This window comes from Lagopus leucura, unplaced genomic scaffold (assembly GCF_019238085.1).
Source record: "Lagopus leucura isolate 7727_CA_CO unplaced genomic scaffold, USGS_WTPT01 Super-Scaffold_73, whole genome shotgun sequence".
NCBI lineage: Eukaryota > Metazoa > Chordata > Aves > Galliformes > Phasianidae > Lagopus > Lagopus leucura.
In genome coordinates this window covers 13,521,391-13,534,474 of record NW_024962252.1, presented here as the reverse complement: position 1 = coordinate 13,534,474, position 13,084 = coordinate 13,521,391, and the positions used below count along the sequence as shown (strand labels likewise).

The 13,084-nt window shown below is 42.4% G+C and overlaps 1 protein-coding gene across 5 annotated transcripts in view; it reads right to left on the bottom strand.

The window, feature by feature from the left end:
* The window catches only part of ARHGEF10 (Rho guanine nucleotide exchange factor 10), a 111,798-nt gene extending 107,061 nt beyond the window's left edge, over positions 1 to 4,737 (bottom strand). For 4 of the 5 annotated variants that reach the window (XM_042881135.1, XM_042881173.1, XM_042881191.1 and 1 more), the window contains exon 1: positions 4,681 to 4,737. The gene's annotated coding sequence lies outside the window, so the exon portion shown is untranslated. Of the gene's footprint in view, positions 1 to 4,496; positions 4,542 to 4,680 lie in introns of those variants that run through there. The other variant, XM_042881146.1, reaches the window with a different exon arrangement.
* Positions 4,738 to 13,084: the final 8,347 nt, after the last annotated feature.

Here is a 13,084-nt window from a genome sequence, read left to right as displayed (position 1 = left end):
GGGCAGTTCAGAATAAAAACATGAATCCAGTTTTTGATTGAAAAACACAGGTTTGCAAAAATATTTTTCAAATTTTGCTTAGGACGACTTATTATTGTTCCCTTTGAAAGCAACTTGTACTTTCACATATCCCTGGTCTCAGAATCAACTTCAGTATTTTGATGAGAGTAAAAGTCAGATTTCTGACTACAAGAAAACATCCAAGAGATGTAAATCTCAAAAGAAGCTCATAGTGCAGCAGCTTCCTTCCACAGGTGCAACTGATCATGACTGCCCAGATTCTGCTCTCTTCCAACAACATATACACACAGTGATCTTACTGAGAAAGATATGGAAACAGACAGAAAATTAAATCATGGTTCCATAGCAAAACGTAGTAAGAATTTGGCTTTGCCCTGCTAACATACATCCATTCTCATCACAAGAGCACCTCTCCTTAGAGCACTCCTGTGGCCTCCCTCTCTAATTCCCAGGCTTAGTTTTGAACCCCCCATAGATCAGTAGGTTGAGGGGGCCATGGCTCTCCTGCATTTTTCCACTCTTTAAAGCACTTCTAGAGCCAGAACACAACTTTTCAGTATGAATTTTCCACCAGCGAGGTAGCAAGGAGATTTTATACAAGTATGAACAAGGGTGAAAAAATATCCATAGTGAATTGCTACTATAAGAAAAGGAGGTCTTGGATGTCAAAAAGATGCCTCACTCCCACTCTGCAGAATACACACAAAATGAAAGTAATTCATGACACTATCACTGAAGCCTCACTTCCTGCCCCACTAGAACTTACAAAACATTCCCAATTAACTTTCCATAAAGGACAATTGCTGCAATATTTATTCCACAAGTAGCCAAGCACAGTAAGGAAACGCAGTTGCAGATTAAAAAGCCGCCAAGAAGCTGAACTTATTATGACAGTTTCAAAAGTGCCTTCCAAATTAGAGGCCATAAAATGATTTCCCACAATATCCCTTATACAGTTCTAAACTAAATCTGTAAAATGGACAAACCTGATGAAACAAGAATTCACCTGACAGAACCGGAATGAACACAACTGTCCCACATGCAGAAGGAAAACTGAGTGTTGCACACTGCTACTTTCTCCATGACTCACAAAACTGAGGGCAGAGTGGTATTAAAAAAGCATGAAGAATGTAACAACCATAGCTCTGTACAGTGCATACATTTTAATCCAAAATATCAAATCAAAAATATCCCTTCCCTACAGACTGCAGAAGTTGTTTCCTGACTTGTTCAGAACTAGACTGAAATTTATGAATTTTTCTACAGCAGAGTCCAAAAATAATTTCTACTTTATATAGAAGTAAAATACTTCCTGTTACACAAATGAATAATGTACTATTCCCAGTTGCAACAAATTCTGTCAAGAATTATGAAGTCTGACAAAAGTTTTTTAAGGTTTAGAGAACTTTGCTGTCTCCTTTCAAATGTCTATAAACTACACAAGGACCCCTGAACAGCTCAGAACAAAATGACAGAGTCCTCTGATCTCTGATGTCAGTCATAATGATATTTATTGGTGCTGACACTAAGTACATTCAAGCAAAAAAAAAAAAAAAAAAAAAAAAAACAAAACGAAGAGAACCATCCCACATGAAGAAGTAAATACTAGTGTATTCTAGCAAAAAAAAAAACTACAATCATTTATATTATTATAAAATAATAATAAAATCAGTACAAGCTTTTATACTCATAAAACAACAACCATTAAGTAAATACACAAAAAGTACTGCTGAGAGGAGTGATTTATGTAGATGTACCAACATAGGGATGCTAAGAATCACCAAAAGCCGAGATATAGATGCTGAGAGTCACCAAAAAGCATTTTCAAAAAGTTGCAACTTGACATTAAAAATTCAGTCAACTAAAAAACTAAGGCTATGTGCCTCATAAAGTTCAGATCTTGGAAATCTTGAGTTAAGACATGCTATAGAACTACTAAATTTAGGGCAATATTTGATGTATTACTGAAATTTCAAGAAGTACCAGAAATTTTCTTTTTCATATCATCCTGCTCTGAGAAAGGATCACCAGAGTTGACACGGGCAGATCTGTGCCCTCTCTGCAGAGAGGAACAGCAGTTTCCGGCCAGATGGGGGCACGGAGACAGGGATCTGTTCACAGGGCAGAGTGTTTCCCATGCTGTGGTGCTCTAACCACTGACCTGTCAAATCCAGCTGCCCACAACCTGCACAGCTGATGTCACAGTCACAGTGACAACCACTGTACAGCGCTATGGCTCCTCTCCATGTCCTGCAGCAAACAGACTGTAAGACCTAGGGGATCCTGCTTTGACAAGTGCTGAGCAGGAACTGCTGCACAGCATGTTCTCAGAGTTACAGAATCACAGAATGGCCCAGGCTGGAAGGGACCTCAAGGATTACAAGTCTCCAACCCCCCTGCCACAGGCAGGGCCACCAACCTCCACATTTAATACCAGACCAGGCTGCCCAGGGCCCCATGCAACCTGGCCTTGAACACCTCCAGGGACGGGGCATCCACAACCTCTCTGTGCAGCCTGTTCCAGCACCTCACCATGCACTCTGTAAAGAATTTACCCTGACATCCAACCTCAATCTCCCCTCCCTCAACTTAAAATCATTTCCCCTTGTCCTGCCGCTATCAACCCTTTCAAAGAGTTGATTCCCCTCCTGTTTGTAGGCTCCCTTTAGGTACTGAAAGGCTGCAATGAGGTCACCCTGCAGCCTTCTTTTCTCCAGGCTGAACAAGCCCAGCTCCCTCAGCCTGTCTTCACAGGAGAGGTGTTCCAGCCCTCTGATCATCTTTGTGCCCTCCTCTGGATCCTCTCCAACAGCTCTCTGTCTTTCTTGTACTGGGGGCTCCAGACCTGGATGCAGTACTCCAGATGGGGCCTCACAAGAGCAGAATTGAGGGGGACAATCACCTCCCTGTCCCTGCTGGCCACCCCTTTTCTGATGGAATCACATGAGTTAGAAGGGAACCTTAGGGCTATCCAGTCCAACCCCCCTGCAATGGACAGGGACACCTACAGTTACAGCAAGTTGCTTACAGTTCCATCCAGCCTAGCCTCGGGTGTCTCCAGGTTCAGGGTATCCACCACCTCTCTGGGCAACTTGTTTGTCCTTCACTACCCTTATCATAAAAAAAAAAACCCTTTTTTCTTATATCCAAAATAAACACATTTTCCAGCTGTAGCCAGCTTCCACAACCCGTTCTCCCCCGCATACACCCATGTTTGTCAGCCACAGAAACCCCACATGCTGGACACAGAGCACCTGCCCCATCACAAGCCTCATCCATGCCCATGTAACATTCCGTTTTTCATGCAAAAGTAAATCGAGCTGTGCCCAGATTGCACTGAAATCTCACTGCAGAGCCTTCATAAATATCCAATTTCAAGGCACTGTCTAAAAAGCTACTGTTCGTAGCCAGATAAACACACGTAACTAGTTCATGGGCTGCTGAGCCAGGGGGTAGAAAGAAGAAGACAAGATGGATTAAACCAAGCAAGTCAGACAGATTATCAAGATCAGAGTGCCCAGGTGACAGGAGCAGAGGAGAGCCAGCAGCCTGACCTGCAGCAGCCTGGAAGAACGGCCCCACGTTCCAGCAATAAACCTTATGCCTTCTCAGCACCAACAAAAAATCTCACACAAAAAAATTATATATGCATTTTACTGTGACAGTGAAGTTGTACAACCGAAAATAATAATAACAACCCATTTTTATCTTGCAATTAAGCAAGATTAAGTTCATACCTGCCACCACAAGACAAAAGCCATGCTCAGTAGCTGTGGGTTGAACAAACACCAAAATCACAGAATTCAAGACAGATAAAATCTTGGGTCAAAATGACACCACCAGACGTGCTGTAACACAACCCTCTGCAATGGACAGATTCTTAATACCTGTCCCCTCAAGCACCCACTCCTATCTGCTGGCAAAGCCCACCAGGCCAATGTGTGCACTCAGAGCTGCTCCTGAAATAACTACACGCTCTGAGGTCTCCACCAACAACTATGTAGCTGCTCCGATACCTAATTACTAACAAACGAAAGACAATTTTAATACTTCCTTCGGAAAAACAAACAAGTCGTTACTACAGCACCAAAGTGTTTTCCCTTGTCTCGAGAAAGGCAAAGCAACTGCAAACCCTCATTACAAAGTCGGTGCTGCATACACGGGCTTTGTTTTTTTAAACAGCGTTCCGGAGGATAAGACAGCCGGGTACCGCCGAGCCGGGTACCGCCGAGCCGGGTACCGCCGAGCCGGGTACCGCCCTGGGCCGAAGGTCCGAACACTGCCCCGCACCCTGCGCCCACCACGGCTGGATGCCGCCCGCACGAGCAGAGCCCGCTGGAAAAGCGCGCAGCAGAAACTTCAGGAATGGGCGCGCGGCGTTCAGCAGCGACCCCCGCGCCCGGCATCCGCGTCCCAAGGGTCGAACGCGTTCCCCCAGCCGGGCGGAGCTGTGTGCCGTTACCCTCGGGACTCACCGGCGCCCGGCAGCCGCCCGCCTCCCCGCGCGGCCCCGGCCAAACCATCCACGTCCTCAGCCGAGGGCGGTGGCCACCGCCCAGAGCACCGAGGCCGGCGGGGCCCTCCCCGCTGCGCTCCTCCCCCCGCGCCGAGCCGGAAATCTCGCCGCTCCGCTCCGCGCGGCCCCGCTCCCGTACTCACCGCCGGGCCGAGCCGCTAAGTCCCGGCGGGGCGCCGCTCGCCGCTCGCCTCACCCCCAGCCCCGGCCCGCCGCGCCCCGCCCTCTGCCGGGCCTTGCGGCAGGACCCACCACCATTGGGGCGGCGCGCAGCCCCGCGGACGCGCGGTTGGCGCAGCGGCACGCCGCTCGCGGCGGGGCGGGCCCGGACCCTCCGCCCCCGGCGGCGTTGCGCGGGGCCCTGCGAACGGGGCGAGGACACCTGCCGCGCGGATGTCGGTGCCAGACGAGCGGGAGGTGTACGCGTCTCGCTGCCGGGACGGAAAAGTTGGACACGTGCGGAATACAGAATCATAAGGTTGGAAATTACCTTCAAGATCATCTAGTCCAACCGACCTCCCATCACCATTGCTACCACAAGCTTCTAAACCGTATCTTGTAGCTCCTCATCCAGACGCCTCTTGACGTTTCCTTTTCTATTTTATTTATCCCAGCCTCGTCCTTAGGACCAGTACATTAGCATGCTAAGCCACGGTGGCTGTTTTAGAACTTAATCTCATTTGTCACTGGAAATGCAGGCCTCCTGTAGTTTGCAAAAAATCAAACTTGTTTCGGCACAGCAAAATAAAGGTTTCTCAAGGATACTGGCATCTCATCCCTAACACACAGGTCTCATCCCCAACGCAGGTCAGTGCTGCGAAATGCTCCCCTTGGTTCCTCACAGTAAGAGTCCCTGTGAGGCAGTGCCGACTGAGCCAACCCCCAGTCCATCATAGCTGCCTGGGATTAGATGTAATGCCTATCCCTAACATACCACTAACCATTTGTATGCCCACATGAAAACAAGTCACAGTCCCCTTTTATCAAAATTTAAAAAAAAAAAAAAAAAAAAAAAAAAAAAAAAAAGCATTTACAATTATTTTGAGAATGTACTCTACAATATACCCCACATACACTTGTTACACCTTGATGAAAAACGTTCTTAAATACATTATAATTCTTCAGTTCCTGATATAGGATCATAGAATCGTTTGAGTTGGAAGGGACCATTAAAGGCTATCCAGTCCAACGCCCCTGCGATGAACAGAGATACCGACAGCCAGATCAGGTGCTCACAGCCCCGTCCAGCCTGGCCTTGGGTGTCTCCAGGACCAGGATATCCACCACATTTCTGGGCAACCTGCTCCAGTGCCTCATCACTCTTATCATAAAAAACTTTTTCCTTATATCCAGTCTAAATCTCCTCTCTTTTAGTTTGAAATCATTTCCCCTTGCCCCGGGCTGTTTTTCTTTTAGTGCAGCCCAGGCAACAGTTGGCTTTCTGGGCTGCGAGGGCACATTGCTGGCTCTTGTCCACCTTGCCACCAAGCAGTACCCCCAGGTCCTTTACAGCAGTCCAAAAATTATTTAATATTGGTGCAACTAATTCATAATGCTATATACAATTTAAAATCTGTAGAGTACTTTTGAATATGAAAATGTGAAACTGAATGTTACTCAAAGATCCATGCATCAGGCATTGATGATATTAACCTACTCAAGTGTATTTATGCTACTGCCAGTAATGTAATATACCCAAGCACAGTAAGTATATTATCATTATGTGAAAATTGTAAGATCTTTCTTCCATTTATGGTAGAAAATGATGGTATTTCAGAAGAAATTTCATCATTCCACTTTTTTCCTCTATGTTTTTCATTTCTCTATAGCCTAATAGAAGGTACATGCAAAATGAATTCATGCTTTTGTGAGTTCATATGAATTGAAATCCAAATGAAACATTTAAAAGTATTACTTTCAAAAATATTGCAGGTTTTTTTTTTTTTTTTATGAAGTTATTTCTTTTCAATGCAATTAGTTACAGTGTGAATGTAATGCATCTTCCACTATAGCTGTATAGGCTTTATGTGGGAAAGAAAATGAAGAGAGAAAATTGGGTCACACGGGAAGGTTAAGGCCAGAACTACCATTATGGTATTCAGTTCAATTTCCAGCAGAGAGATGATTTTAGCTGTCATTTCTGTAATTTCTTAAAATACGTTGTATTTCACTCATCTCCAGCTGTCATTTCATGAGCTGAAATGGCAGGAAATCATCTTCAGCAAAACTTGTTCAATTCCATGATTAAAAGTATCATCTACAAGCAATAGGCTCCTTTGGCAGGAGGAGGATTTCAATATATTTCTTTGATTCCAGTAGAAAATTGCAGGGGAAACCTTGTTGGATAAATCCAACAGTTATAATATCTGTTGGATAAAACCAACAGATCATATTATAATACAGCAAGATACTAAATTCCAAAATATCTTCCACTCTTCCTAGTATTTTCCTACAGCAATGTCCTAGTAGCAGTTAGCATCTAATAATTACAATGAAATTCATTATTTATCTACCCATAATTAGCTGTCAATAACTACAGCACACCTATGGCTGCTGCCAGAGTTAATAGGATCAGGCTGTACCAAGCACCATAAGATGTTTAAATCAGTTTTACATGTGAAAGATGTACAACAGGACTTCACCAGCATTTACTTACTCTCATCCTCTCATTACTGCTTACAGGAGCTCCAGCGAAAGTCTGGTCTCTAAGCAGCGAAAGGACAGGCATCTACTCCAGCACAGGTGCTGGGCATCTCAAGGACACCGTGGCCACAGAGCAGTTTTCTGGCCCATGTGATGCTCTGCTGAAAATTGAGATGCTTGAGTATAGACTCAAATAGTGTGACTCCTAAGGACATATAATATCATTCACGTGGTTTGCTTTCCAAAAACTTGCGCGAAATCTGATCAAGATGACTTAAGTTACCAGATTCTCAAGTGATGCCTGGCTTCCTCAATTCCTTTCTTCTGTTTATCTGCTGATACAGCAGGCAACTTCTCTGGAGGAGTTTATGTCCAGTTGCTTCTCCTGTTGCTCATGCGTCCTCCACAAAGAACACATGCTGTAATCCTCCAGAAACACCTCAGAACCAGGACACATGGCAGTCCTGCTCATTTTAATCTCTTGCAGAACTCATGCTGGAGCCTTGTAGAATGATAGGTCTTCTCCATCTCCCTCATCAAACATAATGATGAGTCATGATACGCATAGGCAGTGCTCACAAGGGACAGAACTTTACAGGACTGATGCAACTAGTAGGGCAACACTTGCTTCATGGCTGTTTTCACCTGCAAGGGCTAGAGTGGTGCTGCAGAGTGCAGCTGCTTTCACCCATGTAGAAACAGCCACTGATGAGTCAGAATATGGGAATAGCTCAGCTGCCAGAAAAACAAAGACCCTGGGCTCCTGCAGTCACTGTGACTGGAAAAGAGCAGCTCCCTGTTACGCATGCCAAACATACCTGCAGAACCCTTTTTCCTCCTTTAATTCTTTTGTTTGCCAGAACTGCTGGCTGCGGAACACAAAGTCCAGAGGAGTGTAGCAAGAACAAAGAGAGGTACAGCAAATGAATCCTGACAGGAAGAAGAGAAAAAAATAGCTTGGTTTAGCATAGATAGAGTGAAAGAGATGCATGATAACACCCTTTAAATACATAAAGGTATTGCATAGAAGGTAACAAACTCTTGTGTGGTGCTGTGTGGAGCCACAAGTCAGACTTGATGATCCTAACGGGTCCTTTCCTACTTGGGATATTCTATAATATATATGAGAAAAAAACATTTCTGAAATGCAAAGTATTACATTAAAATAGCATTTGGTTTAATAACAGCATTGCTCATTCATTTTCTGATATGATGCCCACTGCTGCCCAGTCTTCCACATCTCTCTTAAGTACCAGCACTAGGGTACAGGAACACGTAGTTCTGAGCACACCAATACTTACCCTGACAGTTAAGAGTTATAACTTCGTAATGTTCTACCAGCCATAGCACGTCCTTCATGAACACTTTCAAGGACTCTTGATTCTAAATCAGATTTTTTTTAAACCTGGATTGAAGTATTATCTAAGTAAACCTTAGCAAGCAGTATACCATAGCACTTTTTTTTTTTTTTTTTTTTACTTAAATAGGATTCATTAGGTGCTAAGGCTTACGTAGTCGATACTTTGATAAAGATATATTAAAATTTTAATTTACCAGTACAGCATCTCCCAAATTGCAGTTAAGATTATTAACAATTTTTCTTATAATGTCTTTCCTGAAGTCCTATTGTGGGAAAAACAACAACAAAAAACCCACCCTAGATATATCAAAGATGGGTAACCTAGATAATCTGACATCACCCATTTGACAGAATCTTCAGAAATACAGAATAGTTTCATATCTAGGGACTTTAAAAAAAAAAAAAAAGTTCTACTAGCAGTAATTATCCTTTGTAGATAAAGTAGCAAGGAAGGAAAGAAATGGCCTCCAGAAAAGGGGAAAAAAAAAAAAAAAAAAAAAAAAAAAAAAGTGAACAACAGAACAAGAATAAGTCACTATGAATTAGAACACACTACAGATCCCTTTGGCCTTAGGAGGTTTGATGTCCTAAAAAGGGTCCTCAGACTCAGTCTCAGCCACTGTCACAACAATACTTAACACAATATGCTGCTGAGGCAAAAAGAAGAGTTAAAACATCGGACAATTTCCCATTCAGTGCCCAGCAGCAATCTCATCCTAAAACATCTTCATTTTTTTCACATTTCTTAAGACTCCTAGGCAAATCTGCTGCTTTCAAAGGATATTCTTTCTCCTTGTAAATGCAACCTTTACACAAGCTGACCAAGCTCATTAGATTTTCCTTGCCTACTCTACACAAGCCACTTCACCATACTTTTACAGACTGCCTGTGTGGCTTCACTCTTCAAGACATTGCAGTTATCACCTTGATTTACTCTTAAAAGATTCTGCCAACAGAACTGCACAGTCCAGAAATGCAGGAAAGTCAACCCTCTTATACACAAACAAGAATAAACACATAATCACTAGGGCTTTATCTAGCATTTTTCCCCCTCATTTAATACAAGACCCATACTTCAACTTTAGCAAACACAGTTTTGGTGACAAAGTGTACACAAAGCGAAGTGTTTCTGGCAGACTTTTGTGGGTCCGCATCAAGAATATTAAAAACAACAACAACAACAACAAAACAGGCCCTGATGAGCACCTGGAGCAGCTACAACCAATTACCAGTGTTAAAATCATGCGCATACTCGTAAATCTGTAAATGTCACTTTTCCGGTGAAAGCAGTGTCAGTTTAACATGAACTAAATATCCAAAGCAGCAGAGGAAGCTAAAAAGAGAATTACATTAAGAAACAAGCATTTCAGCTCAGAAGTAATGTGTACAGTATCAGATGAATCCAGCATCAGCTCCCTCTGCTCAAGTCATACCTGTAAAGGACTCAGAACTCACCATAACACACACACTAACAGCAGCAGATGACTGCACTGTCCATTTGTTTGCTTGCTTCTTTGTGCACCTGTGAGCAGACCCCATTCCTTTCATATTGGCTTGTCTCTGCCACCTCGAATGTTGCTATGCTCGCTGTGTCATTACCTTTGTCATTCCTCCTCACTCAGTACTGTTTTGCTTAGCGAGAACAGGAAGGCACAACATACTGTGAGAACACTTGTTTCTGTGACACTACCACTAGCAGAACACACTAATTAGTCCATGGGAGTCTGAAATGTCTCTTCCAACACTGGAAATCCATCTGGGGGCTGCTAACTAGAGCAACAGGCATAATTTGCTTAATTAGAGACTTTCACTTATCAACCAGTGCCATGACACGGGATCAAAAGATTGTAATTGCTGAGTAACACTGTCAAAGTAAGTGCATGCTAATTTATTTCTGGGTTTATGGCAAGAACTACAAAGTAAAATACATTTATCTATTAATTGAAAACATCTGAATAGCAAAACATCAGCAAAGTTTCTTTTACAGATTATTTACAAAAAGGACTTTATTCACACAAGTACTGTTATGTATTGTTCTGCTCCCAGTCTGTACCCACACACATTCCACAGCCAGTGGAGCTTTATACTTGAACATCTCTTCTTCTGCTTCAATTAATCTTACGGACTTGACTCTAGAGGCAGCTACCAAAACCATGCCAGCCGGTTGCTTGCACAGTGCATTCTTTTCAGAATAGTTGAAATACCAGCAGTTATGCTGTTTTCCTTTAACTCACTAATGCTAAAAGGATCAGGAAATAAGTTCAGCAGAGCACTACTGAAGATGGGCACATTCAATGCCTGTAATTGTTATTTTGCTGTTTAGCAACTGAACAGTTTCTTGAAAGGGAAAAAAAAAAAAAAAAAAAAGACGGTGGCTCATACTAAACCATGAAGCATCTCTTGACACCAAGTCAAGTGTCTTCATAGTTACAGCCTAAAGCAAAAAGAGATCACGCTTCAAATACACAAGCCAGATGTGTCATTTCAAGTGATACTTTTTAGTACATACTCACATACATGGTGCAGCTTCTTCTGCTTAACCATATAACTGAACTTGCCAATGTTAAATGGTGATGAAGGTACAGTAGCACACAAGGTTTTAGAGCTACTTCCACAGACACAACACCACTCCTGCTCAGTCAGGGAGATTATTTCAAAGTAAGTCATCTTTTAAAACATTCACTACAAAAACAATCAGCTACAAGCAGCAAGTAAAAACAACAACAACAAATAGAGGCATTACTTTAACCAGCAAATGAAACTCAGGGTATACAACTGCTCAATAAAATACTTTTATTCATGCACTCAGCATAAAGATGCATTCAACAAATACTACATTGTATGAGGAACAGAGTTGAATTTATTAATTCATTAATACTTCTAAATTCACTTTAAGTGCAATTTCCCTGAGGTTATTAAAAGCGTCTTTTGTAACTGTACAACATCAATAGCTGATCAGTGCTATCAGGGAAAAAAAAATCTGGACACAGGCATTTAACAAAAGAAAACTCAGCAGTAAGTGCTAAAAACTATTAGCCAAAGTCACCGCTGGAGTATTGTGACTGCTGCTGGATCACGACCAGTACTGCAGACAGGAACACCTTAGGCAGGTTTTGGAAAGTGACAACAGGTTTTGAAAAAAACATGACACAAACAGAGGAAAACAAACTCTGATTTAGGAATGTATGAACACAGAACTAGATGCTTAGATAGGGTCCAACCCTCAGATCAGACATTTTGTTGTTTTTTTTTAAAAGAACAGCAGAAACACACATGCACTCACAAAAACCATATCCCAAACCAATTATCTTAAAAAGAAAAAAAAAAGAGGAGACACAAACTGCACTCCTCAAATACACCCACCCCAAGAAGAAAGCAAAAGACAAAGTACTGCACAGTCACCTAGGCTAGCAAAATCATACTAAAACATCATGCGAAAGTTTTCCAAATCATGGCAGAAGCACAACCTGTGACCTATCCCTAATGATGCTGATAGCAAATTTCTTTCTTGGACTGCAGATGAGGCCTTACAAAAGAGGCCCAAAAGGTCTGGGATTTGTTTCAAATTAACAAAATCTCTAAGCCAACTGTAGCTAGTCTTTATGTGGGGGAAACACTGAACTGTAAGAGTAATTAGACACTAGAACCTGGAGTGAACAAAATAGAGGCTCTGTGTAATAGCACTGAAGAAATGTTGTCTATTTTGATGCTCTGTACTATTTCTATATGGACTGTAAAACCCTCTCGCCCTTGAAGCCAAAAGGAATATAAAGTGAATACTATTATTTCTAATATTGCATAGATCTCCTGTTCTAGCAGGTCCAGCAGCATTGAGGTTAACAGGTGCTTTTAGGTATTGTACATTATATACATAGGAAGAGATGCAAAAGATCTTATTAGGAAATTAGGGAACACAGTAACCTCCTCAGCCTCATCCAAACAAAAGACATTCCCACCAGGTGTAATGGAATGGGCTTGTTTGCACCAAGACAGTAATCTCCTCTCCCCACTCCTCTGCCATTTTAAACACTATGCTCCCACACAGGGCAGGACACAAAGCCTGGTACAAATGCCTCAACCTGAAGCTATTCACAGCTTTAGCTTTTCTGGTCTTATTACTTTGGTAAATAAAACTGTGTCATATCACAGCATACGATGAAATTTCAAATGACATGTTTTTTATCTCAATAGTATATCAGCATTAATTAGGTATCTTTGTCACTCTCCTGCCAATAGGTGTCACTCTCTTTTATCATGATCTTTATACACTGATCTGCTGCCCCAAACTGCATCCAAGAACAAGTACAAGCGGGAGAAAAACCTCCACAACTTGCCAAACCACTATCCAAACACACTCTCTGTTCCCGAGGTCAATTAAAAACTTAAAAATATGCTAGATAAAGTGCAAAGAATTGATAACCTCACCTTCTGCGTTCTGCAAAGCAGAAATAAAAACACTACAGGAATAACAGAACTTCTAAAAGAGGTGACAATAAGCTTTTCTCCAAAGATGAGTGCCCCATCCCTGGAGGCATTCAAGGCCA